Below are 17,155 nucleotides of genomic sequence, written 5' to 3' on the forward strand. Positions count from 1 at the left end.
TTGGCCGTTCAGAAGCTAGCGATAGCTAGCGATAGCAATCGCTCACTCTCCTGAACACGCCTCAGTTGGTAGATTGAATACCCGTATTTTTGGACCAATTTGTGTTTTGGTGGTATGTTGTTGCGCTTCGGAGGTTCTGCCCCCTTCGGCACAGACAACTGGGCAAAAACGATTAAATTCCACAGGCAGGTTCAGGACCCGAACCGCAAGTCCGCTCCAGTTAAAGGGACATTACGCTACCTTTTTTTTCCCTCCGCCAAAACCTCTCAGAAATGAAATAAACGAACGAACAATGAGACAAACAAATAAAAAAAATCAACTGGAAACAATTTTTTGAAAACTAAATTTAATTGTTGTAGATTTATCGTATTTTAATAAGTTACAATTTATTTTTCAGTTGATTTCTAAGGAAAGCCAAAAGTGCCACAAAGTAAATATAATAATGTTTAAAGAATTTAAGTATCCCTAAAAAAACAATAACAAAAATACAAAACAAAACAAAAAAACATTTCATTTTTATGTTTCTTTTTAAAAGGTGAAAAAAATGATATAATTTAAACTTATTGTTTCAAATGTTCATTTGTCCTTTTGGAAGGCCAAGAGGGAAAAAATAAAATGACGTTTAATTAGATATCAATTTTACTAAAACAAGCAACTATGTAATGCTCTCACACTTCCTTGCTTCAAGTAAAACAAAGTTTGAAAAGAATGCATGTAAAAAATGAAACATGTTTTGGGATATATCATGTCAAAAGTTTACTTGTATGTTATGGAATCTAGAGAGGGACAAAATTATATAAATGATATGATTTGGGCTAACTTGTGTTCTACCGAAGCCCAAGAATGCCAAAATAAAATGACATTTAAATAAATGTTACTAAAACCTGGCAATCATGTAATGCTTTGGGGCGGCAGTAGCTCAGGAGGTACAGCGCTCGTGTTGGGATCAAGGGATCCCAGTTCGAATCCCGGCTTGTCCGTGTTACATGTCGAAGTGTCCTTGGGTAAGACACTGAACCCCTAACATCCCCAATAAGCAGGTTAGTGTCTTACATGGCTGCAATACAAGGCCGCTATTGGGAAATGTGAAGCACACTGTAAAGCGCTTTGGGAAGTCATTGACTTGAAAAGCGCTACAGTATATAAATGCAGATTATTTCAGATCATTTCATTTGCTTTCATCCCAAGTTTCAATTTTTTAAAAGTTTTAAATAAAATATTGAAAAAAGATTTATCTCAGTATTTATCATGTCAAAAGTTTACTTGTATGTTATGGAAGCCCGAGAGGGATAAAATGATTATAATATATATATATACAGTAAACCTCGGATAAGTCGGATCCAGATGGACCGGTCATTTTCATCCGACTTATCCGAGGATCCGACTTATCCGAGGTCGCAAAATTTCGAACTAAGAAGAAATTTAACTCTTAGAAAAGTGCATACTTGTATATGTAAAATGAAATACCAAGCAATGATATCTTGTAACATGAACGTGATTTATTATCAAAAAAGTTCTTAAAATGAACATGAACATGGTTGATATGAACTATGGTTTATGAACTATGAATTATCCGGCAAAAGCAGCCAAAAGAGGCCCGTCTCGTCCGCGTTATAAATATCCTTTGGCTCATAATTCTTGAGTATTTCTCGCAGTTTTCCGCTTTTCCATTCTTCAACAACCTCTGTATCCACTCCGCCCGACTCCCCGGCTTTAGTAATCCGCCCAAGTCCATATCGTTTTTTGAACCTGTCGATCCACGCTGGTGCTGTGCTGATTCTTTTCTTGGAATTCAATGATAGCGAGCTTTTCTTCATACGTTCTAGTCTTGAGACTCCTGCCTTTGGTTTTAGAACTTGAGGCCATCGCCACACCGTAGACCGCACAGACCGCAAGGAAGTCCAAAGAAATTCACACAAATTCAATTTGAATGCTAGCACTACTGTAATAAGAAACAATGGGATTATGATTACGAGGCTTTGTTCTATGACCGCGTGCTGTGATTGAGAGTGCTATCATTCAACACTGAGGAGGAGTTTGATGAATAGCCTCTGCCAATCACGGAACGCCACGTCACATCAAGAAATCTTCCCGGAAAATCTGGGAGGGGTGAAAATCTTCCCGGAAAATCTGTGAGGAGTGAAAATCTTCCCGGAAAATTCCATCGCTTACTGCCACTGGAGGCTGAAATTTAGAGCATTTGGGAGATGTCCTAGGCGACCTGATACCGATCCGACTTATCAGAGGCGAAAACCATTAAAAAGGGTCAATTGTACGGAAAAATCCATCCGACTTAGGCGAGGATCCGACTTATAAAATCCGACTTATGCGAGGTGTAATACTACAGAAAAGCCTAGAGAACAAACGTTCCACGCAATTTGTCCGACTTATCCGAGAATCCGACTTATGCGAGTCCGACTTATCCGAGTTTTACTGTATATATATATATATATATATATATATATATAATTATTTTATCCCCAATGAACAATATATATGCTGTTTTGCGAAAAGTTTGAGCACCCAGATTTGTGTCATTCGCAATCGAAACATCTCAATGAGCCCGCTAGTCATTAATCAACAGATGGTTCCCTCTGAGACCCCGTTTTTCTCTTGTGATTGGTTACTGCGCATTTTTTGGAGATTCCGTGTTGTAGACTTTAAATTTGTTGAGCATAAAAAGTTGAAATTGTTTTGTATTTTATCTTTGATGTAGATTTATAAATATAGTAATTCTATTTTCTTATGTTTTTCAGTGTTAATGTGTTTATACAAAAATTTAAAAACATCTCTCTTTTTCCTTTTGTTATCGTATTTTTTTTTCATTTACCCCCCTTTTTTAAGTCATTCCGTGCATATGTATTGTTAGATTTTGAATATTAAAAATGTATCGTTCACCAAATTGTTCAAATTAGTTATCTGACTCCATTAACCAAACAAAACCAAATAAGCGAAAAAGACAACGGCCAGGGGGGCACTTCAGCTGTTTGGAGGTACTTTGGAAATGGTTGAGTCCCATAAAAAGAAAAAAACAAGCGACAGTTTCAATTGCAAACTTCGGCAAAGCGACAAATTTTAGGGCAGAAGATTTCAAACTCTTTGACATACAAAAACTTATTTTAGAAGTTCAGAAATTGTTACTTTTCTTGGTAACTAGAGTAATTCAGTTACTAAGTCAGTTACTCTTTCGAAGAAGTAGTGAGTAACTATAATTACTTTTTTCAAGTAACGTGCCCAACACTGGTGGTGACCCATGTGTCAGAAATGGTCAGATGTCAGACTGGCTGCCCTGTATTTTGATCAAGAGACATTTTTTTATAGTGAAAGGGTGCCTCAAAATTGGTGATCGGATCTCATCAGTGACCGTGTGCATCTGTGACGACACGCAAGGGCATTACAGACGCTGCCCGACTTATGAACAAGTTAGTTCCCGGATGATGGTTCATAAGTTGAATACGCTCGCAACACAGTAAACGGGTCTGTTAAAAAAAACATACCGTACTTGTAAAAATCACGGTAAACCGTCCTCATCTTCCTCCTTAGAACTGAAGCCATCAAAGTCGTCTTCCTCAGTGTCGGAAGGAAACTTTGTCATATAGACGTCGTCCCACGCTCCCGCAGCCGGTGTTATGCCAAGAAATGCCGAGAATTGCATCCCCTGTCGCGGGAGCGCACACACGTCACTCCCGCTACTACAACCACTTTTACGTACCTTGTTTTATCTCACTTTTATATCTGTTGATGATTTCAGCAAAATAAGCTTTATGGGAGAGGGCATAACAGTTTAAATACGAGCGATTTGAGTCGAAAAAGCCAAAATAAACACGTTACATGCTCAAAAGTGGTATATATACGGTGTGCATTACTGTTCGATTACATTCACAATAAATACAAGACAGAATGGTTTAAGTTGTATTACATTCCCAACAAATGCAAGACGAAGTGGTCTTGGATATATTTTCGCCATTACATTCCCGAAAAGTGATATAAAAGTGAGATAAAACGAGGTAAAAGTGGTTGTAGTAGCGGGAGTGACGTGTGCGCGCTCCAGCGACAGGGGATGCAATTCTCTGCATTTCTCGGCATTACACCGGCTTTTCGGAACCCGTTGGTGACGGTGGATTTTTTGATGCTGCCCCACGCTGTCAGGATCCACTGGCAGACTTGTGAAAAAGTTGCCTTTCGCATGCGGCCAGTTTTAGTGAAGTTGCAGTCTTCCTTGGGGCATATATTCCACCGGTCTAAATCTTACCTTTTGTACTCGAGCGCCGCTGGCGGCCATTAGAAAAATTACATAAATTGGCCGAATCACTGAATAAGCCGCAGGGTTGAAAGTTTGGGGGAAAAGTAGCGGCTTATAGTCCGGAATTTACGGTAGTTCCAAAATATGTGGAATTGTAGTTTCAGGTCGGGTTACATACAGTACAGAAGAATGTCACCTGCGTACAAGGAAAACTTTTTGCAAGTATGTTCTGTGTTATAGCCATGTATGGCAGGGTCTTCTCTAATTGTTTGTGAGAGGGGCTCCAGAGCTAAAGCAAACAACAAAGGGCTCAATACACATCCCTGTTTGCAATCCCTACCTAGTAAAAACCATAAAAAACCTAGTAACCATAAATTTGCGGGCTTAAACGATGTGTAACGGGAGCTACCCCGACCTGCCTCTTCTCAGCTCACTTGTCCAACCGGAAACCCAAACGGACAGTATAATAAAATAACAATCTGCAGGAAACAATATAAAGTGAGTTTAATAAACTAAATTTAACTCTCACAGTCTGAGACAACTGGTCAAGTGGACAGCCTGCTGTTCACCACAAAAATCAATTGTAAGACAATATAGATTTCACAATCTGTAGTCAGACATCTGCTCAAGTAGACATATGCTACTGTACTTCAAGTATTATCACGCAACAGAAGGAAACAGATCATAAATAAAGTGTGTTTAACACTTCAGCGTAAAATCAATCAATCAATCTCTCACAACATGAGACGACTAGACAAGTAAAAATAAGTAACTGCACCTCAACTATTTTGTGCACAACAAAAGTCAACAGTACGACAATATAAAGTGACTATCCAATCCCCTTTCTACCTCTCTCACTCCCTCCGCTCCCTATCAATTTCTATCCCCTCCCCTCTCCATCTCTCTCCCTCTGTCTATGATACCTGACAAAAATCTTTCTCAGTGAGGAAAGAGCAGCACTTTTGGAAAAAAATAGGGTTTAAAGATGCAGGAACTACTGAAAAAGAACCACAGTGGGACCTCGCTACTTCGAGCTTTGACGTTCGCGGATTCAGAGCTTTGCGGGCCTAAAAAAAAAATAAAATAAAAAAAATAATTATCTATTTATTTATATATATACTTTTTAAAGCATTTTTAAGGGGTGTCGCTACTTCGTGGTTCCACGTTCGCGGGTTTAGAGCTTCACAGGTCTAAAAAATAATAATATAGAATAAAATAATTTTATAAATAAAGTTCTCCCCGTGCTTGCGTGGGTTTCCTCCGGGCACTCCGGTTTCCTCCCACGTTCCAAAAACATGCATTTCAGGTGAATTGGCCGGTCCAAATTGTCCCTAGGTGTGAATGAGCGAATGAGTTGTCTGTCCCTGTGTGCCCTGCGATTGGCTGGCAACCAGTTCAGGGTGTCCCCTGCCCACTGCCCGGAGATGGCTGGGATGGGCTCCAGCCCCCCCGCGACCCTGATGAGGATAAGCGGTACGGCTGATGAGATGAGATGAGAATTTTTTTTTTTTTAAGGTGCGCAGCTACTTCGCAGATTTTCACTTATTGCGGGTGGTTTTGGTCCCCATTAACCGCGATAACCGAGGTCCCACTGTATACACTGGTTCTCCCAAATTAGATGTTAAGTATTCAGTGTTCTCGTTTGCCCGCGTCCTCGACGCATCATTTTTGCTGGGGACGCATAGTGTTGAATCAACGTGCGTCCCCGGGACGCAACTTTTTTGACACAAAATTGACATTATTACCCGATTACTTTTTTTTTTAACAAAGATTTATCGCACTCCAAACTTTTCGTCAGGCAGATCCGCCATTGTTGTTTTGGTCTCGCGGTTCGAGATTTCGTCTGCAAGCCGATCTCGGCAAACGAGATTTCGTTGCTTCCAGATTACGTCATTGTTGTGGTGCTTGTCGTTGAGTGAAGGTTAAGTATGCCTCCGAAAAAACAGTATTATTTAACAATCAACACAAAATTGGTCATTCATCAGTGTCAGTATAAGTCAAAACATAATGCAGAGAGTGATAACAACGGCAATAATTCCGGCAAGGAAAGCACGTGTGTTGAAGCGAACGATTCGACGAAAGAAAATAAACAAAAGAATACTTCTAGCAAGAAAATTACTTTTCTGCCAAAATGGACTCAATTATATTCCTGGTTACGCTATGAGGATGATAATAGAGGCTACATGTTCTGTGTTGTGCGTACCCAGCGTGACAAAAAAACTGGATTGCATAAATAATTTCACAATACTAACTTTCAGAAGAGCACATTTGATCGGCACCACGACAATGAAAACCACAAATTAGCTATGGAAATTCCGTTGCTGCAATTGGACCTTAAGAAGGCATTACAACTGTGGCGGGACAGCAAACCACGAAGAATATATGAACTGAAAACCTGAAGTCATAACTGCCTTGTATTACCAATCAACTGTGATGATTAAAACTGCATGAATATATAGACTAATATTTCAGCAATATTATTTTGTATAATGTACAATATTTTTGTGAACTTAAAACTCTTGAAGTGATAACTGATTTGTATTACAAATTAACTGTGATGATTAAATTTGAATGAAAATATAGATTCATATTTCAGCAAGATTATTTTGTATAATGTACAATATTGTGAACTGAAAAATCTGAAGTGATAACCGCTTCGTATTACCAATTAACTGTCATGAATAAAACTGAATGAAAATATAGATTAATATAATTATTTCAGCAATATTATCTTGTATAATGTACAATATTGTTGTGAACTGAAAACTCTTGAAGTGATAACTGATTTGTATTATCAATAAACGGTGGTGATTAAAACGGAATGAATATATAGATTTACATTATATATTTGTCGCCGATTTACAATTTCAATATGAGACTAAATTTTGGGGACCCATAGATATCTGTTGGGACCCATAGATTTTTAAACATGCGAGTCCCCGGGACCCATCACTTTTCAGAGGTAAAATGAACACTGTGTATTGCTAATTTAATAGCGCTCTTACCCGTGATATTACGGTAGGATGTTCTCCATTGTGTACACAACAGAACACATTGCTTTGTTTAATTTTTAGATGGCTCTCGTGTAAGGTAAAAATGATAGCCGTGTTCACGTTAGCGTATTGTGCGTGAATAAATATGTTGAAAGGCCAACCGAGAATGCCCTGCTTTTCTTTCTTACGCATAAGAAGAATGCACACGCTGACATAGCTTTAACATGAAACAACCAGCTGATTTGTACTTGACCATCAGTAATGATGACGTTGTGGAAGAGGCTGTAGAGAAATTGGTCTAAATCATATTTATATAATTCAGAATCTAGTTCGGTGGTTACCAATTTGGTCAGCAGGTAAATTCTTACTGTTTCCAACACAAATAGTCTCATATTATGCCTTGCATTTATCATGAAGTACGAAATACTCAAAACATATTTTAATTTTAGCTTTAAATGGTCGTTTTTCTATTACTGTAATTGATATAGGTAATGATTGATCAGTCCAGAAGGAAAATAGTAGACACAAATAAATAATGCAAGTGGTTTGATACTAACTAACTATGTTTATTTATATGACAAGGAAAGTTGTATCAAACGAAAGAATAAAGGACATTGTTGACAAGAGAAAGTCACATTTGTCATTAACAAAGGAGAAACTGTGGGGGGTAATAGGAGTCTTCAGTCAGGGAATATCTTTACATCTTTGAACGCTGTTTGGTAACAGCGTTATTTATAACGGCGTCATTCCTAACACTGGCAATGATAAAGCACATCAAACATGGTAATTGAGACAGAAGTTTAATGTATAATACACTTCTGTTAGCCATCTAATTACACTAAAAAATAACTAGCATTGTTCCAATGCAGATTCTGTACTATTTTAAGGTATCGTATCGGCGAGTAAAAAGATCAAATGAAAGATATGGGTTTTAAATTTAGTTTAGTGTAACACTCATATCGTAATGTGGTGATTTACAGTATTTCATATCAATACCACTGCTTTTGTGATTGCTGGGTATTTTTTGACCCCTAGATGTAGCTGTATTAGGTAGTACAACCGAAAACAAGTGCTTCAAAGCACAAGGAAAAACAGAAACTACACAGACTCAAAGTGACTAAGCTACACATTTTTTCTTATCCTATTTTGCCCAGACATTAACAAGTTTTTTGTTTAGCCATAAGATGAGGGACAATCATAGATTCCTCTAGGTGAGCCTCATGTTGTTTAAAATATATACAAATTACTTGATCAAGTGGGCGTAGGCCTAGTTAACTGGCTTAACCGCTGACACACTCAATGTGTCAAATTGCAAAGATTAAGTGGCCAAATAAACATTGTATAGAATAGAATATACCTTTATTGTCATTGTTACAAAATGGGTTAACATATTGTGACAACGAAATTGGACATGACACTCCAGTGTCACACTCTCACAGTGAGGTAAAAAAAAACAAGAAGATAATCGGACGAGACGCAGGATATTAAAAAAATCACTGGACTTTCTTGTAAACAAATTAAATGACTTTTATAAAAAAATATATGATACTTGATCTGTTGATGAAGGGGAAAGAGCTGAGGATGCGTGCTGTGGAAAGAGACGGAAAAATAACCGAGCTCGACCTGGAGCAGTATTTAAGAATGAATTATTTCATTGTGACTGGGCTGAAGATCAAACCCCGCTCGTATGCAAAAGGCAGCAGCTACCAGCCTCTGCAACGAGGTGAACCACAGCGAGTTGGCGGCAAAGTGCGGAAGAACTGGTGGTGGCGTTCCTAACAGCTAAAAACATCGAACTGAACATTGACACGATTTAAGATTGTCACCTCTTCCATTGAGACTGAACAATATCAGAGCTAGATTCTTAAAGAAACAAAATAAAATACAGAACATGTCAAATCAAGTCAGTCAAGTCACATTTAATTGTATAGCCCTTAATCACAAAAATGTCTCAAAGGACTGCACAGGGTTATAATTTCACCGTCGCCTGATTTTAAACCAACATGTGGGCAGGGAAAAACTCAAAACCTCAGCGTGAGGAAAAAAGAAACCTTGAAAAGGGTGGTAATCCCCCTTTCAGGATGACCAGGGTGTAATAGATTTAGCACTGGGTAACAGTATACAAACATAGTAAACATCAATAAAAGAGAACAATAGATAACATGTCGAAATTTGTCTAAAAAGTCCATAACAGCGACGACGCAGCTTCCTATCTCTGCCGGCTGGTCAATGCAGGTGTTGACATGCTTTAGGTAAGACGGTGGTTCGCTGACTCATCTCAAATCGTCCTTCTCCCAAGTGTCACCACCGGCCAAACATTCAGAAAAAGACAGGACAATACAAAATATGAGGTGGGCATCAATCGTACGCTTTTGAATAGAAATGTGTCTTAAGTCTAGATTTAAAAATTTCCACTGAGGTTGCAGATCTTATTTCTGGAGGCGCAGAGCATTCCACAGCACCGCGACCCGGATTGGAGATCGCTCTCGAGCCTGCAGACTTCTTTTTGGCTCTCGGAGTCACAAGTAGACCGGCATTTTCAGAGCGGAGGCTCTGTGCAGTAACATAGGGAGAAACCAAATCTGAGAGATAAGAGGGCACAAGTCCATGCAAATATTTGTATGTTAGTAAAAGAACCTTAAAGTCACATCTTAGGTGGACTGGGAGCCAGTGCAAGTTGGCCATTACAGGAGTAATATGCACAAACTTTTTTGTCTTAGTCAAGGGTCTCGCTGCCGCATTCTGAACCAGCAGCAAACATTAGATGCTAGACATCGGGAGACCAGAAAGCAATACATGACAGTAAATCAAGCCGAGAATTAATAAACGCATGAATTAGAACCTCTGCATCTAATTGGGACAGCATCGAACAAATCTTTGCAATATTACGGAGGTGTAAGGTCATATTTTTCATGTGTAACTGACAGATTGGGATAAAATATAACATGTAGATTTTTGACCGAATCACTATGGGTGATATTACATTTGTCTAGGTTCAGGGCAGTGTTTGAAAACAACTCACGACAATGAGCTGGACCAACAATCAACATTTCAGTTTTTTTCTGGGTTTATCTATCTACCTATCCTGGTCATATCCCTCTAGAGGGGAGACCGACAGCAAGACAAACACATACAAAAACAAAGAAAATAAAAAGGGAAAACGGAGCAAAAACACACACAACATTTTTTGGACCATGGCCAACCCAAATGCCCAAACACCTGGGTTAAGGCGCAAAAAATTAAGTGACATCCATCTTTGAATCTCAGTAAGCCAGGCCTCCAGATTTCTACAATTTAACCGTTGAGTGTCATTTGCATAGCAATGGAAACTATTATACTTGCAGATAATATCACCTAGCGGAAGCATATAAATACTAAAGAGAAGGGGGCTAAATACAGAGCCCCATGGAACGCCACAGGGGACATCAAAATGGCTAGAGGTCAGATTGCCGTAGTTAACGCATTGCGTCCTGTCTGACAGGTAGGACCTAAACCACGAGAGTACAGTCCCCAAGATACCGATGCATTCCAGACGAACAAATACCATGTTTTGGGCCACAGTATCAAAAGCAGCACTGAGATCCAGCAGCAGTAACATTGACAAGGCACCAGAATCTTTTGCAAAGAGGTGATCATTGGTTACTTTAGCCTGGGCTATCTCAGGAGAGTGATTTTCTCTAAATGCTCACTGGACAGTCTCAAAGATTAATTTCCGGCATAAAGTCATAAAGCTGCATTGCAACGACCTTTTCAAGTAATTTTGCAAAAAATGGCAGATATGACACTCGCCTATAATTACCTACACTTTCCAGGTCAAGGTTAGGTTGCTTAAGCGTGGGTTTAATGACAGCAGACTCAAAGGCTACAGGAACAATACCCCAGGATAGCGATATATTAATCATATTTAAAACTGAAGGTCATGAGATCCCAAACAGATCTTTCACCAGTAAAGCCAGAAACGGATCAAGAAAGCAAGTAGTTCGTTTGACCCTACTGACCATCTTGTTAGACCAGTGTCTAAAATAACGTCTGCCCGGATGCCCGGGGCGTGCATCTTTTACGTCGGGCGTACAACTTACAAAACATCTCCGCCCGGGTGGCCGACAACTTTTTCAAGGGAAAAAAAGGTTGTTTTTTTTTAAATCAAACTTTTGCTTTATTCAGATTTCAAAATCTTTGTTCGGTTTGGAAATTTCGGTTCATTTGGCAATTTGCATACTCGGCAACCGATCAGAAGCCTGCATCAAATAACTTCGTGCTTCCGGACTCTCCCGAGCGTTATAAGGTCGTGCATTTGCATTTCATTTTCTAAAATACACACAACAGAGAACACAAGAAAAATGGATAAGTGGTTAGGAATCAAGCCAAAACCTCAGTCCCAGAAGAAAGATTCAAAAGAAGCTAAAATTTATGACGCTGCAAAACGTAAACGTACATTAAAAGCATCGTGGAAAGAGTTCACGTGGCTTGTAGAAGACGCAACACAAACATTGCATGAATGATGACGAGTAAATACAGCAGTGGCACGTGAGGGGTTACCCAGTGGCACGCGAGCGCACGGCAAAATAATAATGATTTTTTGTTTTTCGCGCATTTACCTGAAATTTAGACATTTTCAGTTGTGCGGCGTGTTGTTTAGAGGCTTTACGGTCACGCCCCTCCTCCTCTGCTCCGTTTGTGAGCGTGTGTCTGTGCGGTGCCGAGGAGAGGGGAAGAGATCTGTGTTGTAACCCAGCCAACGAAACACAGGCGCGCGATAACCGAATGAATCATGGCGGCTTTTCCAGCAAAAAATGTTGTTCTTTTCAGCCAGCATGGGCAAATGACTGGGGCCTTGTGCAAAAAATGACCATGCTCTTTGTGCATTATGCCTTGAGAGTGTTGTACCTCGCACATCAAGTATTAAACGTCAATACGTAACGAATCATGAACATGAATTCAAGGACGAGTCTGACAAGGCGGTGACATTGAAACGCGCTGTGTCCAGGTTACGGCAAACAAACACAGATCCTGAAAACCACTGTCACTTCTAAAAGCGCCATTGCTCACTATATAGCAAAGCATGGAAAATCTTTTACTTAATGCGAATATATCAAAGAAGCGTTGTTTTTGAGCTCGGAAGTTTTGTTTGATGGCTTGCATAACAAATAGACAATCAAAATCAAGAGTAAAACACATCCCCATTCATACTAACCCTAACCCTAACTTTCTGAGATTCTGTGATTAGTTTAGGCTTTCCAATTTTATAACAAAGTATTTCAGTGACTAGTGACATCGTAAAGACAAGACTTTATCAACAGTCTGACGGCAGACCGGTGGAACATTGAAGGGTTTAATATATTTTTGTTGAATTTTTAAAAAAAACATCCTTTGCAAAATGTCCAGACAAGAATATCTTATTTCAAATCAGATTTTATGCAGAGTAGTAAAGACTTGCAGTTTTTGCCTAAAATTTGCTGTTCATAGTGCTGTGTTTTTACTAACTTGTATGAATGCCACAATTCAGTATTTAGTAACTATTGGGGGGGTTAAGGGTTATTGTTCTATTTTTTCTATTAATCATCCATTATCCGTTATCAGTCAGTTCATAAAACGCTACAAAGCCAAGGAGCCGGGACTCTTACTCTCAGCCAAAAGGCCAAGCTAAAGAAGCGAGGGGGTGGGGGGTTAGGGGGTGGATTTTTTAAGGGTTATTGTTGTATCTTCTTTATTCATTATCCATCATCGGCAAGTTCATAATACGCTACAAAGTCTAGGAGCCGGGACACTTACTCTCAGCCAAAAGGCCAAGCTAAGGTCCTAGCCCCAAAGCCGTGCTGCGATCATTGCGAATGCACCGATCCCGGAGGTACTACAATACCAGGCCAGTGATCGTATACAAGATCAGAACCACAACTGACCAGGGGGGGGGGGGATTTTTTAAGGGTTATTGTTCTATCTTCTTTATTCATTATCCATTATCCGTTATCGGTCAGTTCATAATACGCTACAAAGCCTAGGAGCCGGGACTCTTACTCTCAGCCAAAAGGCCAAGGTAAGGTCCTAGCCTTAAAGCCTTGCTGCGATCATTGCGAATGCACCGTTACTGGAGGTACTGCAATACCGGGCCGATGCGTGGAGTGGACAAAGCATGACCGTCTCCTCCCAGTTATATCAGAACCACAGGAGGGGATTTTTAAGGGTTATTGTTCTATATTCGTTATTCATTATCCATTATCGGTCAGTTCATAATGCGCTACAAAGCCTAGGAGCCGGGACACTTACTCTCAGCCAAAAGGCCAAGCTAAGGTCCTAGCCTTAAGCCTTGCTGCGATCATTGCGAATGCACCGTTCCCGGAGGTACTGCAATACCGGGCCGATGCGTGGAGTGGACAGAGCAAGCTCTTATTCCATCTCCGGATTGCAAAAATCAAAGATCATGGCTCTTCATAGATTGTTCACAAATCTTGAACACGATTGTAACTGCATAGTTGGTTACAGGAGGGGGGGGGTTTAAGGGTTATTGTTCTATCTTCGTTATTCATTATCCATTTTTTTGGGTTTAAACAATTTTATTGACACTATTAACAACAAATAAACAATGTGAGGTTTGAACAATTTTTCTCGATAATTTTAGCAGCAATTAGGCATATTCACAATTTCGTTATATCTGACAATATGACATTTTAACAATTTTTTCAACATTTTTAACAGCAATTAATGGTTTGAACAAATTCATTGACACTAATAACAGAAAACAATCTTGTCAATCTCAACAGCAATCAAGCACATTCACAATATTATATTTCAATATGACGTTTAACAGCAAACACAATGTGAGGTTTGAACAACCCTTCTCTAAAATCTTAATAGCAATCAAGCGTATTCACAATTTCGTTGTATAACATCTTTGTTAGTGTCAATAGATTCGTCCAGGCCAAAGTCGATTGTCTTTGTTTTGAACAAATCCACCGACACCAACAGCAGCAAAACAAATACGACGATCTCAACAGCCATCAAGCATTTTCACAATTTTGTTATATCTGACAATATGACATGACGATATTTTAACACTTTTTTCTGACATTTTCAACATCAATTAAACAATTTCAGAGTTATTATCTTTTAATAGTAGTTAACCAAAGTGTAAAGGGCAAAACTATTGTGCAAGGGCATAGCTCTGTCATCCCACCCTCCCAAGCAGCATCCTCCAGTCCTCTTTGTGGGTCCTCTCCCTTCTTACTTCTACTTTCCACAACCCAGGCCGTTGCTTCCGGGACCCCCACAGTGTAGCCCCGGTTCCCCACTCCGGGTGGGTGCAGACGATTCTTCTTTATGGTTGCGTCCTAGGCCCGCCGCTCACAGATTGTATGGTATCTACAGCCATTTGGAGCACAGCCACTGGGGGGATCTGCCTGCACCTCCATACCAGCAGGTTTCTAGAGGTCCAGATGGCGTCCTTGATGGCGGCGAGAGTGAGCCAATCCCTGGCAAAGTCGTTCCGAGACCTCCTCGACCGACTCATCCCGTAAAGCACATACTGTGCATCAGGGACCTCCCCTGCTGGCAAGTCCGGGAATTTTCCTAGTTGGTCGGCCATTGTCCACAAGTCCTCGGCAGCGCTGCACTCACAAAAAAGGTGCCTCACCGACTCCTGGGCGCCACAGCCAGGTCGAGGGCACGTCGAAGTCGCTGACATTCCTCGGTGGTGCATTACGGCTCTGACTGGGAGAACCTCATGAGCCACCATCCATGACAAGTCTCGTAGTCTGTTTGGGAGGGCAGGATGATTCACGTTGCTCCAAACCGTTGTAGGTTCGCCAAACGCAAGCCCCCGCACAGGACTTACTGTTGCACGCTCTTGCACAATAGCAATAAGGGCCCTGTGGTTTTGTAAAGTGTGACTTTCTTGTGTTTCTAAATCAAACTTCTTTAAAAAATCCCGAATAAAGAGATGTGTTGGTGGCAAGTTAAATGAAACTGGAATCAAACGATTGTTTGGTACAAGCTTTAGCTTCCGCAAATATGAGCCCATCCAGAACCGGGTCATCGCTTGACTTTTCGGGTTGTTGGGTGGGCCCACAGCGTTTTGGAAGTGGAGAGAGACATATTTGCTTCCCAGGAAAAGCTGTAGATCAGGCACTCCTTTCCCCCTTTTTCCTTTTTCTTTTTCATTGTATCTCTTTTTATCCTTTCCCACTTTGAGCCCCAGACAAAGCAAAAGAGGGCTCGGTCCAGTTGTAACAGCACGTTTCTTTTGGGCATAAAAACTAAACTGATTGATAAAAGCAGTGGGAGGATGATCGCTTTGATGATTAGGACCTTCCCCTCTATTGTCAGTTTTCTTAGTGACCAAAAAACAAGTCTTTGCTTAACTTTCCTTGTCACGTCATCCCAGTTGGTCTCGCCTCCTCCATCTGCATTGAATTTTATCCCTAGGATTTTCTGGTCTGTCTTTAACACCGTCAGTGGGAGTCCTGCCTTTTCTGTCTTTTTCCACGTTCCATAAAACTTCACTTGTGACTTTTCTCTATTTAGCCTTGACCCAGACGCCTTCCCAAACAGGTCAGTCAAGTCAAGGGCTCTTCCAACAGATGCGCGGTCAGTACATAAAATATTAAAATCATCCATGTACAAAACACACTTGGTAATTTGTCCCCCACTTCCTGGGATATTGATCCCTTCGACAAATCTATCTTTTCTTAACATTTGTGCCAAAGGTTCAATGCAAAGAACATAGAGAAGGGGAGACATAGGGCAACCTTGACGTACACCGCAGTTGATCTCGATTGCTTCCGATAAATTCCCGTTAATCATGAATTTGCTGTAGATGTCTCGGTATAGCAGTCCTACCCACTTGATGTATTTTTGGGGAAAACCACATTTTTGCAATACCCTGAAGAGGTATTGGTGCGAGACTCGATCAAAGGCTTTTTCAAAGTCTAGGTTTAGGACCGCTAGTCGCATGTTTCTGTCTCTCGCATAACAAATGGTGTCACGGATCAGCATGAGACTGTCGCTGATCTTCCTTCCCACAATGGCACAGGTTTGGTCTGGATCAACCAAGTCTCCCAAGACTACAGACATTTGTGTTGCTAGAAGCTTGCTGAAAATTTTACAGTCCACGTTTAAAAGCCTTATGGGTCGCCAGTTTTTTAAGTCAATTTTGTCTCCTTTTTTGTGCAATAGAGTAACTATCCCTATTCTGAAACTGTCTGGCATGTTGTCTCGAATGGAAAATTCGTTAAAAACAGTAATCAGATCTGGTGCTAAAATATCCCAAAAAGTCCGGTAAAATTCGAGGTTGCCCGTCCTCCCCGGGTGATTTGCCTTTTTTCATAGTCTTTATGCAATCATTCAGTTGGTCCTGGGTAAAGTCCGATGTTAAAAAGGGGTCTTGACGCACTGATCTTGAAATATGATCTAATACATGCCCCATTTAATTCTCATGTGTTTCTTTCTTTTCATATAATTTTTTGTAGTAGTCTTCAACTAATTTGGTTATTTCACTACTTTCCTTTGTTATTTGCCCGTTTTCGTTTTGAAGTTTAAAAAGCCCCTCATTTTTGCTCATATTTTTTTTTTAAAAGTAGCGTGTACATTTTTCCCCTTCTTCTATTTCTCTTTCTCTGCTTCTTATTATGATGCCTTTGCTCTTTATTTCCGCCAAAGCGTTTAGTTCTTGTTTGGTCTCTTTGATTTCATCATTAAAGTCCATCCCCTTTTCTGTTAGGATGAAATACCTCTTCTTTGTAGTCCCGACATGCGTTTCATCTCTTTAAGTTTCTTGTTTTTCCCTGCATTTCTAAAAAAGGTCTGTGTTCGTTTCTTTGTCATTTCCCGCCATTGTGCTCGTGAATCATACGAGTCTTGAAGGGTCTGCCAGTCTTTGTACAGCTCCCTGTATTGTGCGGCTAGAGCCTCATCCTCCAGCAGGGAG

General features: G+C 40.2%; 1 pseudogene; it reads right to left on the minus strand.

Moving 5' to 3' along the window:
• Positions 1-13,553: 13,553 nt before the first annotated feature.
• LOC148362010 (U2 spliceosomal RNA) lies at positions 13,554-13,693 on the minus strand (annotated as a pseudogene).
• Between the last annotated feature and the right edge of the window lie 3,462 nt (positions 13,694-17,155).

The sequence above is a fragment of the Urocampus carinirostris genome, chromosome 8, assembly GCF_059441175.1.
Source record: "Urocampus carinirostris isolate Australia breed hairy pipefish chromosome 8, RoL_Ucar_1.0, whole genome shotgun sequence".
NCBI lineage: Eukaryota > Metazoa > Chordata > Actinopteri > Syngnathiformes > Syngnathidae > Urocampus > Urocampus carinirostris.